At 37.8% G+C, this 20,058-nt stretch overlaps 1 long non-coding RNA gene across 1 annotated transcript; it reads right to left on the bottom strand.

The window, feature by feature from the left end:
• Window positions 1–1,460: 1,460 nt before the first annotated feature.
• On the bottom strand, window positions 1,461–14,760 carry LOC116731910 (uncharacterized). Its single transcript, XR_004341660.1, has 3 exons — window positions 14,488–14,760; window positions 11,200–11,438; window positions 1,461–2,621 (listed from the first exon to the last, which is right to left on the bottom strand). It is a non-coding gene; the product is annotated as an uncharacterized LOC116731910 (long non-coding RNA).
• Window positions 14,761–20,058: the final 5,298 nt, after the last annotated feature.

Here is a 20,058-nt window from a genome sequence, read left to right as displayed (position 1 = left end):
TGTGGATTACAGAAGGTCCAGGAGGACGGCTCACACTCCCCTTCTCATAGATGGAGAAGTGGTGGAACGTGTGGACAACATCAAGTTCCTGGGCCTCCACATCACTTCTGACCTCTCCTGGAACACAAACACCTCCCACCTGGTGAAGAAAGCACAACAAAGGCTCTTCTTCCTCAGGAAACTGAGACGGGCTGGACTTTCCTCACGGCTGCTCGTGAACTTTTACAGGGCGATGATCGAGAGCATCCTCTGCCTCAACATGACTGTGTGGTATGGCAGCTGCACAGCACTGGAGAGGAAACAACTGACACGGGTGGTGAGAACAGCACAAGGCATTGTGGGATGCCCCCTCCCAGACCTGGACTCCATTTACACAGACCGGGTCAAGAAGAGAGCTGGATCCATAGCGATGGATTCCAGCCACCCGGGCCACAGACTGTTTGTGCCGCTGCCATCAGGCAAGCGGTACAGGAATATACGGACTACAACAAATAGACTGAGAAACAGTTTCTTCCCCACAGCCGTCAGAGCCATTACTCCCTGCCGCCCCCCCCTCCCACACATATCATAACCTCGCAGTCACACATACATACCCCCACCCCCACACAGCCATATTGTTCTGCACTTTGCACTGTCACATTATCTGTACTTTGCCATAATTGGACCTGCTGCTACTTCTTTGGATGGTTGAGTGCCTTTAGTTAATTTAGTTGTATATATTGTTATTATTATTATTGTGTGTTTGCTTATTTATACTGTATATATTTGACCTTTTGCACGGGAGCTGCAATGGAAATTTCGTTGAATTCTGTTCAATGACAATAAATTCTATCTATCTATCTATCTATCTATCTATCTATCTATCTATCTATCTATCTATCTATCTATCTATCTATCTATCTATCTATCTATCTATCTATCTATCTATCTATCTATCTATCTATCTATCTATCTATCTATCTATCTATCTATCTATCTATCTATCTATCTAAATCACCTAGAAGCAACAAAGATGTGACTTTATTTCCTCAAAAACTCATGGAATCTGTTGCTTTTCTTCTCTTTAGATGTAAATAGTTGTAGACCTTCCAAAGACCGATTGTTTTATTTACCTGTAACTTTTCATCGATAAATCTAAAACTATTTTTGAAAGTGTTGATTGCTACCAGAATAAAAAAACATCCATGCAGGACCTTCTTCCTGCAAGTGCTAAAATGTGGCACCATGCAGTCATTTAAGTCAATTGAATTTGCCTTAATTACATTTGTGGCTCATTAGAAACAATGATTTTGATTGATATCTGTTGAACTTTGAACAAAATCGATCAATTCCATATAACTAAATACTGATTGTCTTGAACCTCTGAGTTGGGATTTTGTTTATTTAGACTCGTCTCTAAATAAACCAAACTTTACTGATCAAAAGTGATGGTACACATACAAACTTCACACAGGAGCAGATGAATGTCTTATTGTAAACATCAATACTTTTATTGATTTACATTAGAAACCACTGCATAGCACAGCTCAGGTTATGTGCAAACTGAACTTCTAAAATTGCTAAGAGGCAATTATTAATAGTGCAATATTGTGTAATTATTCGTACCTTTAAACAGTTTTTTCTGATTAAAATCAGTTACACGCGTTCACATTACAACAAAATGAGACTTTTTAACATGTTGAATCAGTAATTTATACATATTTGTGGAACAAAAACTCATATTTAAATCTCAGACTGACTCTCATACTTTTTCTACATTGCATTGTGCTCATATAGTGCAAATCAAGGCTGAACATCTAACTTTTTTTAGTGCAAACCTAGCTGATCTGTGCAAACTCTTTCCAAGAACAAATACTACAAAAAATTATCTTCTTTTATTTTCCGATCTTTTTCTTTTACGATACTGAATGACATTAAACCTTTAAACTTTTAAACATTTAAAAAAAACCTTTCTGCAAACTGCTTCAATTAGTGCAAAATTTCAAGAAACAAATGATACATTCTCAGTCAGAAATAATAATAAAACTTTATCCTGAGTCAATAAAATAAATGTAACAAGTTTGACATAAAATCAGAGATGATTGCTGAGAGTCCTAAGATTGTCAATAAACTGAGCCATTCAGATTCACACAGGACAAATATCACCAAGTATAAAACTTAAAAGCTAATGAAAATAAAGAAATTAAGATAAAGATGAAAAAAGTTCTTCCTAAAATAAAGCAAATCTAAAACTTGACTACTTAAAATCACTAATTTTGTCAATTTCAGATTTTTTTTTTTTTACATAAAAATACATAAATATGACTTGCATCTCAGCTGAATTGTTGTTTTGTTTGTGTGTTTGTGAGAGAGATGCTGATCTGAGCTCTGACCTACATTAAAATCTAGTCCAGATGTTTCCTGAACATCTGTGCAGGGCGGTTTCCCAGAATCCATCACTCTGTCCTTCGTATCGTTTGACGTATCCAACATGTCGAACAGTCGACATGTTGGAAGTTTTCTGTATCCAACCGAACGATGTGAGCGTCTGAACTGATTTCTACCAGGTTGCTTTGTTTGAGATCTTTTCTTCAGCTTCAATTGTTGAGTAGTTTGTTGTAAAACTCCTCCGGATCAGAAACCTTAGGGGGGAAATAAAAGGATTAAAATCGTTAAAAGCTGTCAACCAATAAGATTTCAGTAAATCCCATTTTGTGCAACCTTCTGAAAAGTGATGCATCATCAAATGTTTTAATTTTTATCATGTAAAACCCCAGAAAAGCTGAAGGAAGTGCATTATATTCTTTATAGAGGTATTATTAATCAGAATCAGGCAGTTCCTCTGCACGATGCGCAAAAGATAAAAATCGTAGGAATATTTCTTCAACTCAAGGTGAGGTGCTTTCTTATGTTTTACAGCCTCTCATATTTGTTACTGCAATACGCTGAATTAGGTTAGCTTCTTTTGCTCGCTTATAAAAATGCTAAACCATAGCAATATGCCGCCACCACCATGTTTCACTGTGGACATGATTTGTTTAGGGTGATGTGAAATACAGCTCTACTGTAGAAAGCCCACTACTGAACCCCATTGAAAACCTCCTGGTTATTCCTCCAAGCAGTTGGTTTCTGAGCTCTTCCTGAGTTAAAACATTGTTTCTAAATGAATATGAACTTGTTTTCTTTGCATTATTTGAGGTCTGAAAGCGCTTCATGTTTTTTGTTATTTTTTGCAAATAAATACAAAATTTTTGCTTGGAATTTTAGAGACACGTTGTCAGTAGTTCATAGAATAAAAGAACAATGTTCATTTTACTCAAACATAAACATATAAAGAGTAAAATCAGAGAAACGGATCATTTTAAGTGGTCTCTTAATTATTTCCAGAGCTGTATATGTAGGGCTGAAAAGATTAATCAGATTAATCGTGATGAATCGAAGTATTGGAATGATTGTCAACTAATGTATTAATGAATTAATCGTTTACTGGTGCATGCAGACTCTAAAAAAGGCCATTTGCTGAAAGAACAACAAATTCAGAGCCGTAATTAAGTCAAAACTGAATAAAATCTATACATTTTACAGTTAAGATGAAGGAAAAATATTTTCTACCCAGAACTCCTCAAGCGACTTCAGATGCTTTAAAACAACTTCCTATTAAGTACATTTTGCTATCCAGTTATTTATGGATTAACCCAAGAAATAGTCAACAGATTATCTCTGTGCTATTAACGTAAAGTGAAGAAAGCTTTTCATATGTTAGAAGCAGGAAACCCTGCAATGTGATTGGTTACATCGAAAGAACAAGTAGGAAGACATATTATTTCAGTGCAAATTAAAGTTAAAATATATTTATTGTTGAATTACTAAATGTGAAACTTGCTCAGAGGTTGAAACATGGTGGGATTGGTTATTGGAATCAATCCTTCCACTGGAAACAGAAAGACCCAGCAGTTGTCTTGGTTTAGTACTGGTTTGGTCTGGAGTTCCTGCATAGTTGTGTAAAAATCTAATTTTTTAGATACAAAAATTGTCAAAACACACAGCCGGATTGTGTTTAGTCTTAATTTATCCCTGAAGCTCGTGTCAGTGTTCGATATGTTGCCTCCTAATAATGTGAATGCCCTCAGTCAAGACGAGGTGAAATATGCCCCTCCCACCCCCAAAACCACCAAACTCCACAGCAGCCAGTCTAGACACAAGCTGCTCTTCAAATCATCACACCTCCTCCTCCCTCATCCCACATCATTGTCTGAGCCCCCAAAGTGTTTTTTTTCCCACGCTTTATTTTTCTCTGTCCTGTTTGCAGCCGAGGAGGAGGAGGAGGAAGAGGAGAGGGGGGGTGATGGGGTGGCCATGGAAACCCCACATTGGTGTTTCCCCTGATTGGAGTATCCAGTGACTAATTATTCAGTGCATATGCTTAAAAAAAACAATAAAGCGGGACGTATTGAGATGCAGAGCGTCGTAAGGGGTGTAATTAGCATACGGAGCAGAAAATCCTCCTTTTAAGGAAGGCAGACCACTTTCACGAAAATTAGTGACTGAAATGATCTTTTTAGGCAAAGAGAGAAGGTTTAGTACTGTGGGATTTGATTAGAAAATCAATTAGCTTCATTAAATCTATCTATCTATCTATCTATCTATCTATCTATCTATCTATCTATCTATCTATCTATCTATCTATCTATCTATCTATCTATCTATCTATCTATCTACATACATAGATGGATTTAATTAGGCAAATATACAGTATATATATAGTGTGTGTATATATATAAAAGATATATTTACAATATTCTTAATGATTCAGATTAGTATATTGTACAAAATATATATAGTATAAATTCATGTTTATATTTATACTATAATTTAAACATTGATTAATTTATAGCATACATTTTCTATCCTACATAGAAAATGTATGTTTTCTATGTAAGACATTGATATAATAATTAAATGGTGTAAAGGGATGGGAATATAAAAAGTGTAAACTTCCTCTCACTCCTTTTCAAACACGTACAGTAGCCAAAATGACTGATTTGTTGCCAGACATTGTTCTTTGTGTATTCAGATCTGCTGTACATATGTACATATCTATATGTGTTATTCACATATAGATGTTATATATATCTACAGTATATCTATATATATAGTTCTATATATATAGTGGGTGCAAAAGGAGGGGTTAAGTTAACAGTGGCCGGTATTGTTTACCAATCTCCGTCGTCCATTAATCAGGATGATCCGGCTCTAATTGGCGTTTTGGTTAAGCTGCTCTCCAGACCCCGGCTCCCTCCGCTGGCCTAAATAATGGCGTTACGCCACAAGTGCCGCCACACATTGGGGAGGACAATGTGCCGCTTGTCTGAGGGTCCAGGACAGGATCCCCACCCTCTCGTCTTCGCCTCCTTTCTTAGCTTCTCCCTGTGCCCCCCAAAATAAACCTCACATGCAAACACAAAGAAGGCCTCACACTATTGAGATCTCTCCATCGCAGGCTCCTTCTCCTCGTCTGTCTGCCTCCCCTTCCTCTCATTCCCACACCCCTCCATCATCTTGCAGCCGTTTAGCTTCTCAACCAGCAGTCGCATTTATTTGGCTCAGTAGTCAGGTAAAAAGAAAATCTGAATTTCTATACAGTGATTTATTTAACCTCTTTAAGCACAAGCAGCTGCTGATGAAGAAAAATCCCCAGTGTAGAACGGTTATTTATCAGAAAACTACACACATACACTGCAGGTCCATGATAATCATTTTATGGTATTTATAGATAGGTGCACTGCAAAAAAGCACAATTTTACCAAGTATTTTTAGCCTAGTTTCTACTGCAAATATCTTACTACGCTTGAAATGAGTCAAAACTAACTTGTAGAAGATATAGGAGCTTGTTTTAAGTAAATAACTCCTAAATATTGGTGAAAAAGTTCTTTTTTCACCAATATTAAGAAATGATTGACTTAAAACGAGCTTCTATATCTTGCTGATAAGTTGCTTTTAAATTAGTTTTGTCTTAATTCAAGTGTAATAAGATAATTTGCACTAGAAACGAAACTAAAAATACTTTGTGTGTTGTGTGTTTTTGCATTGTAGATAGATAGGAAACTATTATTTTTTGTCATCTCTGTCTCCCACATAGGACTCTAATACATAAAAATACTTAGAACATTAAAAACTTAAAGGTCTTCTGTAACCCATATGCAGTTAAAACTAAAGTAAATAAAAGGAAATAAGGTTAAAAACAAGAGTAGTGACTTTAGTTGCTGCTGGTGTGACTTAATTTATCTTATATCTACAGTACAGCTCTGGAAAAAATAAAGAGCCCACTGCACTGAACCAAATTGAAAAACTCCTGGTTATTCCACCAAATAACCAGAAGCTCTGAACTCTTCCTGAGTTAAAACATTAGTATTGTGGTTTATAAATGAATATTAACTTGTTTTATTTGCATTATTTGAGGTCTGAAAGCTCTGCATCCTCTTCAGTATTTTGACCATTTCTCTTTTTCTGCAAATAAATACTAACGTTTTCTTGTAATTTCAGATACATGTTGTCAGTAGTTCGCAGAATAAAAGAACAATGTTAATTTTGCTCAAACATAAACCTATAAAGAGTAAAATCAGAGAAACTGATCATTTTAAGTGGTCTCTTAATGTTTCCCAGAGCTGTAGATTTAAGTTTAACCCAATAGCAGATGATTAAAGATTAAAGTCAGGCTTGATGTTATTTAGACAAAATGTAATATCTATTAAAATACAAAATTACATTTCATAACCTAGTCATAAGAATTACAGACCCACACATTGCAGCTCCAACAAATATCATAAAATAACTAATTTGTTGGGTTCCTCTACTAAGAGAAAATTTCAAGTTTATTTTTAAAAGTGGGACAATATGAACATTTGTATGTAAATACATGAACTTATAGCCAGGAAGCTAATTTCCATTTTCCTCATTGTGTGGTTGAAATCAGTGTTGCTTTTTATATAAATATATATATTTTTGTGTACAGCAGCAGATGGGTGGATACTGGTATCATGCTGAGGATTTAAAATATTTCTCTTCATATCGTTTCTACTGTTTTAGGGTCCACTGCCCCACCCACACCTGTTGCTGCACATTGCTAGTCATCTTGGAAATGTTTCTGTGACTGTAAGGTGGTTATCTAAGCAGATTAGACTAATTAACCAGCTAATAGCTTGTTAGACTCCAGGTTTTATTTCATAAAGAGCAGATAAAAATGTTTATATTCTGGACAATAAGGAGGAAACTATACCACTAAATTTGCCATGTATTTTTGTTTGAGTCAATAAATAAGAATAATGGATTGATTATAGGTGATCAGCTCAAAATAACAATATGTCTGAACGTTTTTCACTTTTGCTCTCTAAAAGTTATATCTATCTATTCTGTCATCCATCCGTCTGTCTCTCCATCCGTGTCGCTGCCCATCCCTCCATTAATTTATCTATGATCCATTTATTTATCCATACAGCCAGCGACTCGTCTGATATTCATCCATCCATGTATAAACCCTTCCATAGCTTTATGAATTCATTAGCTTTTTTAGTTTAAGTTTAAAAATGGGTTTAAAAAATGAAAGTGATTGGTGGTCAAATACTCTACAGGCCAAGCTAGTCATTTTTACAGTGCATACTAGGATTTTTGTTCATCCTTGCATAAATTCGGCTGCCAGATTTGTACCAAAACGTGTCGCGGTTTCTTCGTAAAACCTGATGCTACGTCGACTGAACCGAAGGTCTAAGCTAAAACACATTTTTCATGTGAGAACACGGCTAAGTCTGATTACAAGTGGAGATTTATGAACGCCGCTGTGTTGCTAATTACGGCTCCCCGCGTACATGTGGGAGGGTATAGATTGTTTTTTGTTTTTTTTTCCTCTATTTCATCAAATCAAGATGCCGGCACGCTCATCTGGAATTAAAAGCTCCACATGCAGAAATACCGCCGGTTGTGCTAATTGCAACCCTTTTGTAATTAAAAACACTGAAACAGTTTAATTAACGAGACCTTTCCCGGGCATCGCCGTTAGAATCCCGATCAGCTGCAGCGAGACGACGGGCACGGCGGAAAGCGGCGCAGTTGCCCTTAAAAATGCCACCTCTTCGACATTAAGACGCCGCCGGCTGGCTGGCTGCACGGTTTTCTCCTATCTCATCCCTTCCTGCACGTCTCTGGGGGGGTCGGCGGTCTCTGCAATTAACACGCGGGCAGTAATTAACACCGTCTCGAGGCGACCAATGGCGCGGAAAGGATGAGGGCATACGTGAAGTGGGGGAAGGTGCAGCGCCGGCTTGTCCACGTTCCCCGTTCAGCTGCCATTTTGTGCCAGTCTTAGCACCTAAGATGGTGGCGGGACTGTGACTTGCCATGCAGGAGAGGAGGACAAACTGGCAAGGGAGGGGTCAGAGACGAGGAGGATTATGGGATCGAGGAAGGAGTTTTTTATTTCCATTCTTCTAGTTGGTGCATCACTACCAAGACGGCGAGGGGGGAGAGGAGAAGGAGGCATGATCGTCACATCGCTGCCCTACATGCACATTCAGGAGGAACTCTCCCGCTCACAAACATGGCACAGAAAAAAAAAAAACAAAGTCACAGGAGGGAAACACAACTCCACGTGTCGGTCTGTTCATTAAAAAAATTAAATAAAACGTCCAAATGTACACACGGTGCCCCATGCATGAGCAAACACACACATTCACACAAACAACCAACACAGCCGTTCTCATGGTATGGTCTGCCCCTGAGCATGCAAATGACATTCATTATGCAAATGTATACAAATCAGAGCCAACCATCTGAGAATCTGAGCTGGGGAAAAAACACAAAGAATGAAATTAAATGAATGAGGGGGGAGGAGGGAAGTACAGTCCGGTCAACAGAAAATGGATTATAACCTGCTTCACTAGGAGCTTAAGTCTCAGTTTTACACTGATAAAAATACTCACACTCTGTCTGCTAATCAAGCACTGATAGGTGTTTTATATAGCAGCTGGATAAACCTTATAGCATGATGTTGCGTTCTCTTACTCTCACCAGTTAACGCCATTTAATGTGACCCTCTAAAAGCTTAAAATTGGGAGGAATTGTGCTCAAAATGTGCCTGAAGGGTCAAGTAATTAATAAAGAGTTTGTTTCTTTTTCATGCGGTTTTAATGGCGCCTTCGAGTTTCTTCGGTTTTTTTGTTATTTAGATGTCCTTTTGTTGTATTTTTTTGATTCCACAAAATCACCTGCCAAAAAAAAAAAAGGCTTACAGTGGAGTGGAGATGATGCTCCAAACGAGGCAAAGTGCTGCTAATTGCCTTTTCGCGGGGGTCTTTGTTTTGTCTCCACCTCTGCCTCTGCAGGACGTGCTCTCTGAAACCCAACAAGAGCTGCAGTCTCATTATGTGCTTTTATGAAGGCTACCATAAAAGAAGCCAAACCTTGATGAGTTTGGATTAATATTCATGTGGGGGTGGGGGACGGGGATGAATGTGTAAACATGCGGCCTTTATGTGCCGGAGCCTGAAACATGCATGAATCTGGAGCAGTTTGCTGCTAAATGCAGAAAGATATCGCAGCAAGTTACCAGTGTGAGGTTCTATAAAGGCCACGGCTTCAAAAACAAACGTTCTCCACTGTTTAACGAGAGGCCAGAGGAAGAATCGTCTCTAACTTGATGGAGCATAGTAGCACACACTCTCCCCTCCCACACCTGTTGCTGGAGAGAGTTACACTCACTCAGTGGAACAAGCTCCTCCTTTTTCATCTATCCATCCAGCTTTTGACTAATATATATTTTACCATTTTTATGTTTGCCTTTGTTTAAGCCTATCCTGATGCAAAATAAATCACTGATGTTGCTGTTTATGTGTTTTGATAAATATAACAGTAGTTTTTAAGTAATTTAAGCTGATCAAATACTGAAATCCAGAAGGTAGTTTCTTAGTTTTTGTTAATGAAATAAAGTATTTAAAAGGAAAGACCAACCAGCAGCCTATAAACACCAATATTAAAGTTAAAAAGAATACTGAAATAGAGTTATATTTTAAATTGGATACAAACTTGAGCATCATTAGCAGTTAGCAGGGCATTAAATAATTGTTTATTATGTACCCAAGACGAGGGCTGCCCACTTCCTACTGTGACAATAAACGGTAGAACTGATGACGACGTTTTTGTTCCTGAGCATTCATGCCACCCCTACACAGAAACACGCCCAGGGCAGAGAGCCGTGTCAAAGCTATTACAGCTCTCTGTCAGTTTATAAACAGTAGAATCACAGAAATTGTTCATATTTTTCTCAATAAACATGTTGGTAGATGTTTACCTTTCTGCTTAACTCTGTGTATCAGAATAAAAATAATTTTAAATTACATATTTAAATTAAAATTGTAATTTTCAGTGTTTTATTCTTATGGCACCAGTGGGAATAATTGCTGGTTTTGTTTTCTGAGTTAAAGAAGTTTGATTTTTACCATTGTAGTTTTACTATAGCAGCAGGACAGGCCCATTTCCACGTTACATTTGAAAAAGTGTTTCAAATACGAAATCAATTTCACTTTGAGGGGGAAAGAAACAAGATTTAAAAAGCCACCATGGAAAATTGTTCAAAGTAAAAAATATCTAGTATTGAATGTCTTCAACTGTATAAAATATAAAAACTGTAGTCAACTGTAAAAATATACATGCCATGTTTTCTGGGACTTTTCTGGAAACATATCCGATTGAAATATTTGAATCTATTTCTGTTCCTGAATGAGACGATTAATTAATCTGAAAAGAATAATCCCTGTGATTAGGCTCTGAAATGAGGATTTGTAAGGTGTGTGTTTGAAAATATTCCTGAAATGTAAAAAAAAATACTTGACATCAAAAATGTTTTAATATTTCTGTGAATCTGACTCTTACTTTTGTTATTTTTGTAATGTTTTATCTCAATTTTTCAAAATAAACTGTGTTCTGATTACCTTCTCATTTCAGTGACTCTATTTTTAACATATTTTTCAAGAAAAGCAGATCCGTGAGGTTTGAAATCCGTCATGAGTAATTGTTTAGTTTGAATTTAACCTTTTATAAAAAGAAATGAGCACACAGATGCTAACCCACAGTGTGAGTTTGCTCTTTTTAATCCCAGTTATTGTCTTTTCGCCCACAGCGCACACAGATGCGTCCCTCCCCTCTCGGCCCTTATGTAACGCAGCATCATACCTTCACATCATTGGTTAGCAGCAGCTGCCGTCCACCTCCAGCCCGATCCGCTGCTCTCTGGGCTCAATTTCCGCGCCGTTTTCCTTCTTCCTGTGCAGGCGTGTAATGGGATTCTTGTTACTTTCGGTTATCTAGCTTTATGAAGAATGTACGTCACTCATACAGCTAGATAACCAAAGATAACAGACAACCCCTCAGGCCTGCAGCAGCTAGTGTGCGACAGAAACCTCTGGATGCTCCTGGAAGGACAGACGGCAACAAAAAGCAGAAGACATCAGGAATAATCCACCAAAACAAAGCTAATTTACTCTGGAATATGTGCCGACCAGCAGGCAGAGGTGTAAATTAAGATAGTAATAGTCACACGTTATGTATGTGGAGTTTTAACACAGACGACTGATCACATGGTGATAAACGCATCCCTGTAAAACTGCTTTAACAACAAAAACTAACAAAAAAAAAAAGAGCAAAGCATCTCTAAAGATTCATAAGGAGAAACTGCTGGGAAAATGCATCCTCTAGCAATTAAATGTCATGCAAGTGAAATTTGAATTTTATTGCAATTCAAAGCAAAACCATCCAGTAAAAATCTGATTTAAAAAAAAAAAACAGCAACATTTTAATGAGGAAGTGGATAAAGCAGCAACACCAAGGGGAAGAATTCACATAAATTTAATAAATGCTCTAGTTCTACAGGAAGTGTAAATCTGTACGTGTAATAATAGAAAAATAATAAACATTACACACTTTTGTGAATAACTTCCTAATGTATTAGTTTACATCAAAATATAAGAAATTAGAAATAGAAAACTAAAGTGTTTCAAACATGTTCAAGTAATTTTTGGAAGTGAAGAAAATTGTCTTAGTTTTTGTACTATGTGATGTCTTTTAAAAAAAAAAAAACATACAATTATTGCTGGAAAAAATTAGAAAAATAAAGTTTATTTCAATGTGAGAGAGAATTAGTATTTTATCACAGCTTTTAGTAAACACAGACTTTTATTAATTAGCTTTCTTTTGGGTTTAAGTGGAGGAGATGAAAAGCCTGATTAACACACATTATCACAGAAATAATAATTATTCTTTCTTTACAGTGTGGTGAAAACAGGCACTGATCCCATCTCTACACTTCAACCACAGGCTGAGCAGATTAATGCTGCAGGATGCCAACAGAAAACATTATATATACATATATATATATATATATATATATATATAAGGGGGAACATGGTTTATTTTGCAGCTGCTTCCCTTTAATCAGTGTTTGGGTTTTTGCCAGAAACAGCCATTGCTGCAGATCATTTCTCTGCGTCACGTCTCCAGGCCATGACGCACTCTGAAGGTTTTTATTCACTCAGACAATTTCTCATTTTTTATAGAACTCCAGTAAAGTTTGTCATTAATTTTATATGTTTTAAAAATGATTATTTTCATAAATGTATTTAACTACGGGCTTTCTAATGTACTTATTTATCTGGCGTTGTATATTTTTTAGAAAAAGCGACTAGATTTGTCTAGTGTGTTTTTGATCAACCTTTTTGTCTTCATCAATTCTTACTTTATTTTTTAGCTTTATTTAAATAACTTATATAACGCGGTATGGTAATAAAGTGTTTTCCGTGTCTTTTATTTGGATAAATGTAAAGTTATTAGCTTTTATGGCAGCGATAGAAACGATCCCGACCGGGTTTAGCGAACATTTCCAAAACTGAAGTTCTGCCACCGCCTCATTTCTGAAAAGTTTGCGCCATAATGCAGCGGGATTGTGGAAATGTCTGTCAATCATATATTCACCTGGAGGTTTGAAGGACGTCTTGATCTTCAGTTCTACAAAAACAACAATAATTGATAAAAAAAAAAATTAAACAAATATGGTGCGCCGGGGAATGAAGTTGCACATGGCTTCGTTCACGTGAATTTCTGGGTTTCGGGGGAAATCTCATTGGATGATGGGAACTCTGTGGTAAAAGCTGAGCAGGTTGTATCGCTCTGCAGCTTCCTTGACTGCAGATGATGCTGCTGTTGCTGCTGCAGACTCACAGCGACGGGCCCCTTCTCCATCTCAAACATGCTGTGCGTCACAGCGCATGGCTCAGCTGCCAAAATCTGGATTCTTTGCCCATCTTTGGACTTCAAGAGAAATTTCACGGCAGAAATCGCATATTTATACACGGAATAATCGATTTAAGTCTCTGATTTTCTTTATTGGCGTAAAGATTTTGTGATGAAGCAAAAATACACAATAACAAAGATAAATAACTTAAAATGATCTCAAAACTGATGGGAAATAAGCAAAACTTAACTTTAAAATAATTCTTACAAAAAAACATTTTAAGTTGACATTTATATACAATAAATAAAACTACAGCAGAAGTAGGCTTGAACTTCCAGAGATTAAACAGGCCTTACGTAAGAGCCCTCCATAATCTCAGCCTGCAGGAAGTCCTGCTGCTCCTGGTAGCACAAACCAAAATCATGCCTTAAATTTCTTCACCTGCTCGTAATGTAGGCTAACTCTTGGTATGCAGAATAGGCCAAACGCATTAGCAAAATGCTGTGAAAGGTCGCAGCAGCAAACAGAACAAACTCTATGCAGCATGAGGGTTATAAATCTAGGAAACCCCCCCCCCGCTGTGAAGTTGAGATGCACAATAAAAACTGTCACATGTGTCTTTACACAGTAAATGGTGCATCATGGACTTATGTAACACTCGAAACAGTAATAAGAGAGCATATGGCAGGTCCTGAGTCGGTTTTGCATGGATAGATTCAACAACAACAACAGCATCTAAAGTAAATAACCGGATTTCTTTCATGTGGTTTTCTAAAAATTTGCTAAACGTGGCGCAAATAAGGATATTTGCATCCTGTGGCGCTATTTATTGCGGTTATCCTTTAATAACTGTGTTGTGTTGAAGCTGCAGATCTCCAAACAAACGTGTTTGCAGCCACAAGTGAAGCTGCACGTCTCTTGCTGCTGACATCACATGATGCTCGGAGTCTTTATCTCAGATGCTGCTGCTGCTGCTGCTGCGCACCATGCATGCATCTCTAACTCATCTCAACACAAACCCGCTTCCCTGGAAACAAATCCGGATCAGATTTATTCAGTAAATCTTCACCTGATCAACATCCGGAGCCAAAAATAATAAACGATACACAGATTCTTATTTAGCTCAGCTCGGTACACTTAAAGGGCAGCTGCAGCCTTTTTTAAAAATATATAATATATCCAAACGAGGTCAGAGTGTTGAGAAATGATGTTTTTAAACAGGAAGCAGGTCTTACTTGTTCCTCCTCGGGTGCTCCAGGTCGGGCTTTTAGGGGGTCCTCCTTGTAAGCGGCGGTCCCTCCGGGTGTGCGGCATGCTGGGAGCCAAATGAGCGCGTTCATGAGCTTTGTGGCGACGACGCATCGTGACGTCCCAGCCGGCGCAGTCCATTTATGCTCCTGACGGGTCTCCTCCGCGTCCACAGCTCCGGTCCTCCCCGCTGCTAGCGCGGGCCTTGGAGCCGCCCTCACGCCCCGGAGGGCTGCATCTCCATCAGCGATGTCTCCCAAAGTGACTCAATGTCTCGTTTGTCCAAATTCATATAGCTGCGTCCAGAGGAAGACCACACCCCCATGTGGGTCGGTGAGGGAACACTGTTCCCACCCTCTTAGCTTTTTTTTTTTCCTTTTTTAATTTATGCAAAACGAAAGATGCCATTATAATACGACCGTAAGGCTGGCAGCGCTGCTCACGCCCCCCAACAGAAGCATGCAGAAGTGCATCAACCATGCATGCCTCTGAATCCAAAGGTCAAATATCCTCATTTTTTTCATTTTCATATTGTTCAGTCTTCCAACTCCCAGTAGTTAAATTAATTTCCATTCCTAAAATCATGATTAAATGAGTTAAACTTCTTCAGACTGATAGTCACCAAACAAGTGGTGCATTTGTTTGGTATTTCTGTAGCATTTACAACTAGAAAATATGCAAGTTCTACTTTTTAAAATGTGTTTTCTCTGGGTGAAATGTCTGTCTGACATAAAAATTCATCATCATCAAACATTGGAAACAGATGAAAGTTGCAGAAGTGAACGCTCTTAAAATTGAATTTTTTGAGACTAAGAAAACTGAATCAATTATAAATTTTCCCCAAAGTTTTCCAGCCTAATGTGGCAAATATGTAACCAACATCTGATCGAATGAAAAGCTGGTTGCAGAAGTTTATTGGAAGATATTTTGATTTAATTTCAGCATTTGTTCCTCTGTAGTTCACACCAGCCATAGTGGAGATTGTTCACATAAGTATTTTAACGTAAAGTAAATCTGTACAAAAGACAATGATTTTCTGTCATTTAATCATTTCATCCATCCATCCACTATGCACCACATATTTGCTCATTCCCACTTTATTTATCCCAAAAGGAAGTTAAATCCTGTCACAACTCATCCAACTATCTTCAGAGTCATGAACAATGATGATGCTGTTAGCAGGAAGGATCTCCTGTAGCAGTCAGTCTTGCAACATATATGAAGAGGCCTCTGACTGCAGCTTATTGTTGAATGACAGTTTCATGAAATGACAAACTGACAGCTCAATATTCAGGCAGCAGAGACAATATTTCACAATAACATGTCCTGGATGACGCCATCAGCTGTTGGAAACCACTGCTAATCCACCTCATTTGCTTTTACCACTGCTTTTTAAATATCTATCCAGCCACAAGAGTTGGTTTGAACTTCCTTCTTCTCTCTGCTCTGCATCCATGAAGTCTCCTCTTCATGGATGCAGAAGAGGATCCATGAAGAGGTTTGTGGTTTTAGTTCAGATATTATTTGACCTTCTGAGCTAATAATCAGTTCCTGGTTGTAAAAACAATACCTTGTTACCATGTTCACACATCATAGCAAATGTCCGAAAGTAAAAAAGTAAAAGCGAAAAGTCTTTCCAGCTGCACGGCATCCAGAATAATCAGTCAAGAGCAGCTCCACAGCTCTGATGGTGGAAGTATCATGATGTGGGGTTGCTTTTTGTTTCTGATGTAACTGAGATTTGTGTTAAAACAAATAAAACATTGAAAGGTTTCAAATACTCGTAAGTTTTGACACACACAAAAAAACATTATAGAAAAACATCACAATCACCAAAACAATGGGTTCACTTGAAGAAAATGAAAGTTGTATAATGACCAAGCCAGTTTCCAGAACTAAATCTGATGGGGTCACTTAAAAATGGAAAAGGAGACGACCTTGAAGTTTGAAAGATTTGGAGAATTTTTCCTGGGCAGACAGTAAAGATACACTGCCTGGCCAAAAAAAAAGTCGCCACCAAAAAATGGTCACACTCTCCAATATTTTGTTGGACCGCCTTTAGCTTTGATTACAGCCCGCATTCGCTGTGGCATTGTTTCAATAAGCTTCTGCAGTGTCACAAGATTTATTTCCATCCAGTGTTGCATTAATTTTTCACCAAGATCTTGTATTGATGATGGGAGAGTCTGACCACTGCGCAAAGCCTTCTCCAGCACATCCCAAAGATTCTCAATGGGGTTAAGGTCTGGACTCTGTGGTGGCCAATCCATGTGTGAAAAAGATGTCTCATGCTCCCTGAACCACTCTTTCACAATGTGAGCCCGATGAATCCTGGCATTGTCATCTTGGAATATGCCCGTTCCATTTGGGAAGACAAAATCCATTGATGGAATAACCTGGTCATTCAGTATATTCAGGTAGTCAGCTGACCTCATTCTTTGGGCACACAATGTTGCTGAACCTAGACCTGACCAACTGCAGCAACCCCAGATCATAGCACTGCCCCCACAGGCTTGTACAGTAGGCACTAGGCATGATGGGTGCATCACTTCACCTGCCTCTCTTCTTACCCTGATGCGCCCATCATTCTGGAACAGGGTAAATCTGGACTCATCAGACCACATGACCCTCTTCCATTCCTCCAGAGTCCAATCTTTATGCTCCCTAGCAAACTGAAGCCTTTTTTTCTGGTTAGCCTTACTGATTAGAGGTTTTCTTACGGCTACTCAGCTGTTCAATCCCAACCCCTTGAATCCCCTTCGCATTGTGCGTGTGGAAATGCTTTTGCGTTCACAATTAAACATACTCCTGAGTTCTGCTGTTGTTTTTCTTCGATTTGATTTGACCAAACGTTTAAGTAATCGCCGATCACGATCATTCAGGATTTTTTTCCGACCACATTTCTTCCTGGAAGACGATGGTTCCCCACCATCCTTCCAGTTTTTAATGATGCGTTGGACAGTTCTTAACCCAATTCTAGTAGTTTCTGCAATCTCCTTAGATGTTTTCTCTGCTTGATGCATGCCAATGATTTGATCCTTCTTAAACAGACTAACGTCTTTTCCATGACCACAGGATGTGTCTTTTGCCATGGTTGTTTAAGAAATGAGGAGTTACTCATTGCATCAGCTGGGGTTAAATAACTTGTTGCCAGCTGAAAGATAATCGCCTATGCAGTACTTATCCAGTAGGAGGCTTGAACCTATTTGCTTAGTTAAATCCAGGTGGCGACTTTGTTTTTGGCCAGGCAGTGTATTACTAAGTCAAGATGTGGCCTCCTGCTAGACACCAAGGAAGATTGAATGCTGCAATTAAATCAAAAGTTAATTCAGCAAAGTGTTCGACCAAGGGTGAACACACTTGGTTATTGCAGCTTTTTATAGTTTCTCCTGACAGATTTGTTTGTTTTTAATATAAAGGTGTAAAATTTAAAATCATTCATCATAGCCTAAATTATTCAGAACACTGGGGGTCACTGTAGTGACAGCAATACATAAATGTCTTAAGCTTCATTTAGAGTTCAGAAAGGAAAGATTTATGTCAGAATTTGTTCAGCAGTAAAGAAAAGGAGTTTTCTTTCTGAATGCAGTATCCTGGAGACCAATCAAACCAGCACTCTACCCAGGGATTTAAATGTTTTCTGCATGGACCCCTGCTGGAGTGTAGAAGAGAAGCTAAACTACTGACATGTACAATTCAGAAAATGGCTCAATGGCTTCACTTGGCTCAGACACAAATAAAAAGCTGCAGGTGAAGCTAACTAACATGTAGGAGGATGTGTTACTGATTAAAGAGAAACATCAACACATTTCATAATGACAGTAAAATTTGCTTCAAAAGAAAGAATATTTTTGTAGTTAAGTCCAAGTTTCCAAGTGATTCATAATCCTGAGAGATTAATTGTTTTCAACAGAGATGGATTTTAGTGAGTATAGAGAAACTTCCTCCCTACCTGTGTTTATATCTATGGAGCTGACTACTTCCTGTAAAGATCATCTTTAAAATAAAGAAGGCTCTCTAATAGAGTTCAGTTTAGTTGTTCCACATCCATCTGGCATATTCCCGTTTTTAATTAAGTATTACATTTTTATTCTGTATAAACTGTAAAGAAATAGACTTGAAGATGGAACCATATTTTATTTATGAGCTTCTTGTTTCAGTGCCTCTTACATGCATCTTCTGTTTTTAGGCCATGTTGTCATATTAAGGTTTCAGATCGTCAAACTAATTTTAATATCTGGTGAAAATAACCCGAGTAAAGACAAGAGTCCATTGTCAAATCATTAATATCATTCTGACCGGATTGCAGCCTGGATGAATGAAGAAATCACTTAAATAGAACCTGTTTGACAACATGAAGTAGACTAAAAGATCTAAAAATATATATATTACAAAACCATTTTTAAGGCTTTGGGATTTTGACGAACCACAAAAATCACTTGTGACCAAAAACAACACAAAAGCCCATCTGTCCAAAATATCTTAGAGGGCATGTATTAAGCAAAGTTCACATTTTCATGATTCTGTGCTTACATTTTGTGTTTCTACCACTTCTAAAAACAACCCAAGTGCTTAAAAAATGTGTAAAGTGGTTCTTTGCAATAACTGTATGTTTTTTTGTGTCTGGAAAAGGAGCCATTTCAAAATACCTTCTGAATGTAACGTCACAAATCAGCAGACACTGCCTGTTACCTAGCAACCCCAGCAAATCCCAGCTCGTTACCTAGCCACCCCATCAGAGCTCCAGCACATTTGGTTACTGCTGTATTCGCTATACAATGGCTGCTGGAAAAGACAAGAGTTTTATTGTTGACTTACCATCCAGAAACCATTTGCTGCATTCTTGTTGGTTGTGCAGGAGGCTCCACTTCTGCTTTTCAAAGATGTATGATTGTATAATTGCACATCTGTTTGCAGCCATTTTTACAGTTTAGACAAATGTAAATGTTGAGTTGCCAGCAGCAACTTATCTGGATTTAAAGTGACTAGAGGCCCTAAAACAGCTCATTCTGACAAGAGATCAAAATAGGCAGAACTGAACAGACTAAAACCTCATTATCCAAGAGTGATTTTGTACAAAAAAATGTAATTAAAATGTTTGTGTCGCCCATAAACCTATTCTAACCTGTTCAAGGACACATAGTAGATCACCTTTAAGGATTTCAGTAAATTAGCATCATAGCTACAGTCAAACATGGCAGTGGTAGTGTCATGATGTGGGATGACGCTGTTTTTCAGGATCAATCATTTAATATTTAAAATTTACATAATCAGATGGAACAAAATATAAAGTTTAGTGGAAATTTTGGTATTTTAAGGACAAAAATGACCATAAATCAAACCAATCAATTCAAAATTTCCCAAGTCGGTTTCTTTCAATAAAAAATGTATTCAACTTTAATAAAAACTGCAGGTGTGTGTCTGTGTCTGGTTCAATACATGTTTGTTTTTCATTCAGTGGGTAGAAAATCCAGAAATTTTACTGAATTAAGAGTAGAAATACTTCATAATAAAATTACTCAAGTAAAAGTAAAAAGTACAGCACTTCTAAAAGTACA

This window comes from Xiphophorus hellerii, chromosome 13, assembly GCF_003331165.1.
Source record: "Xiphophorus hellerii strain 12219 chromosome 13, Xiphophorus_hellerii-4.1, whole genome shotgun sequence".
In the NCBI taxonomy this organism is placed as follows: Eukaryota; Metazoa; Chordata; class Actinopteri; order Cyprinodontiformes; family Poeciliidae; genus Xiphophorus; species Xiphophorus hellerii.
Note: the sequence above shows the minus strand (reverse complement) of the source record. Positions and strands in the feature narration are given on the sequence as shown.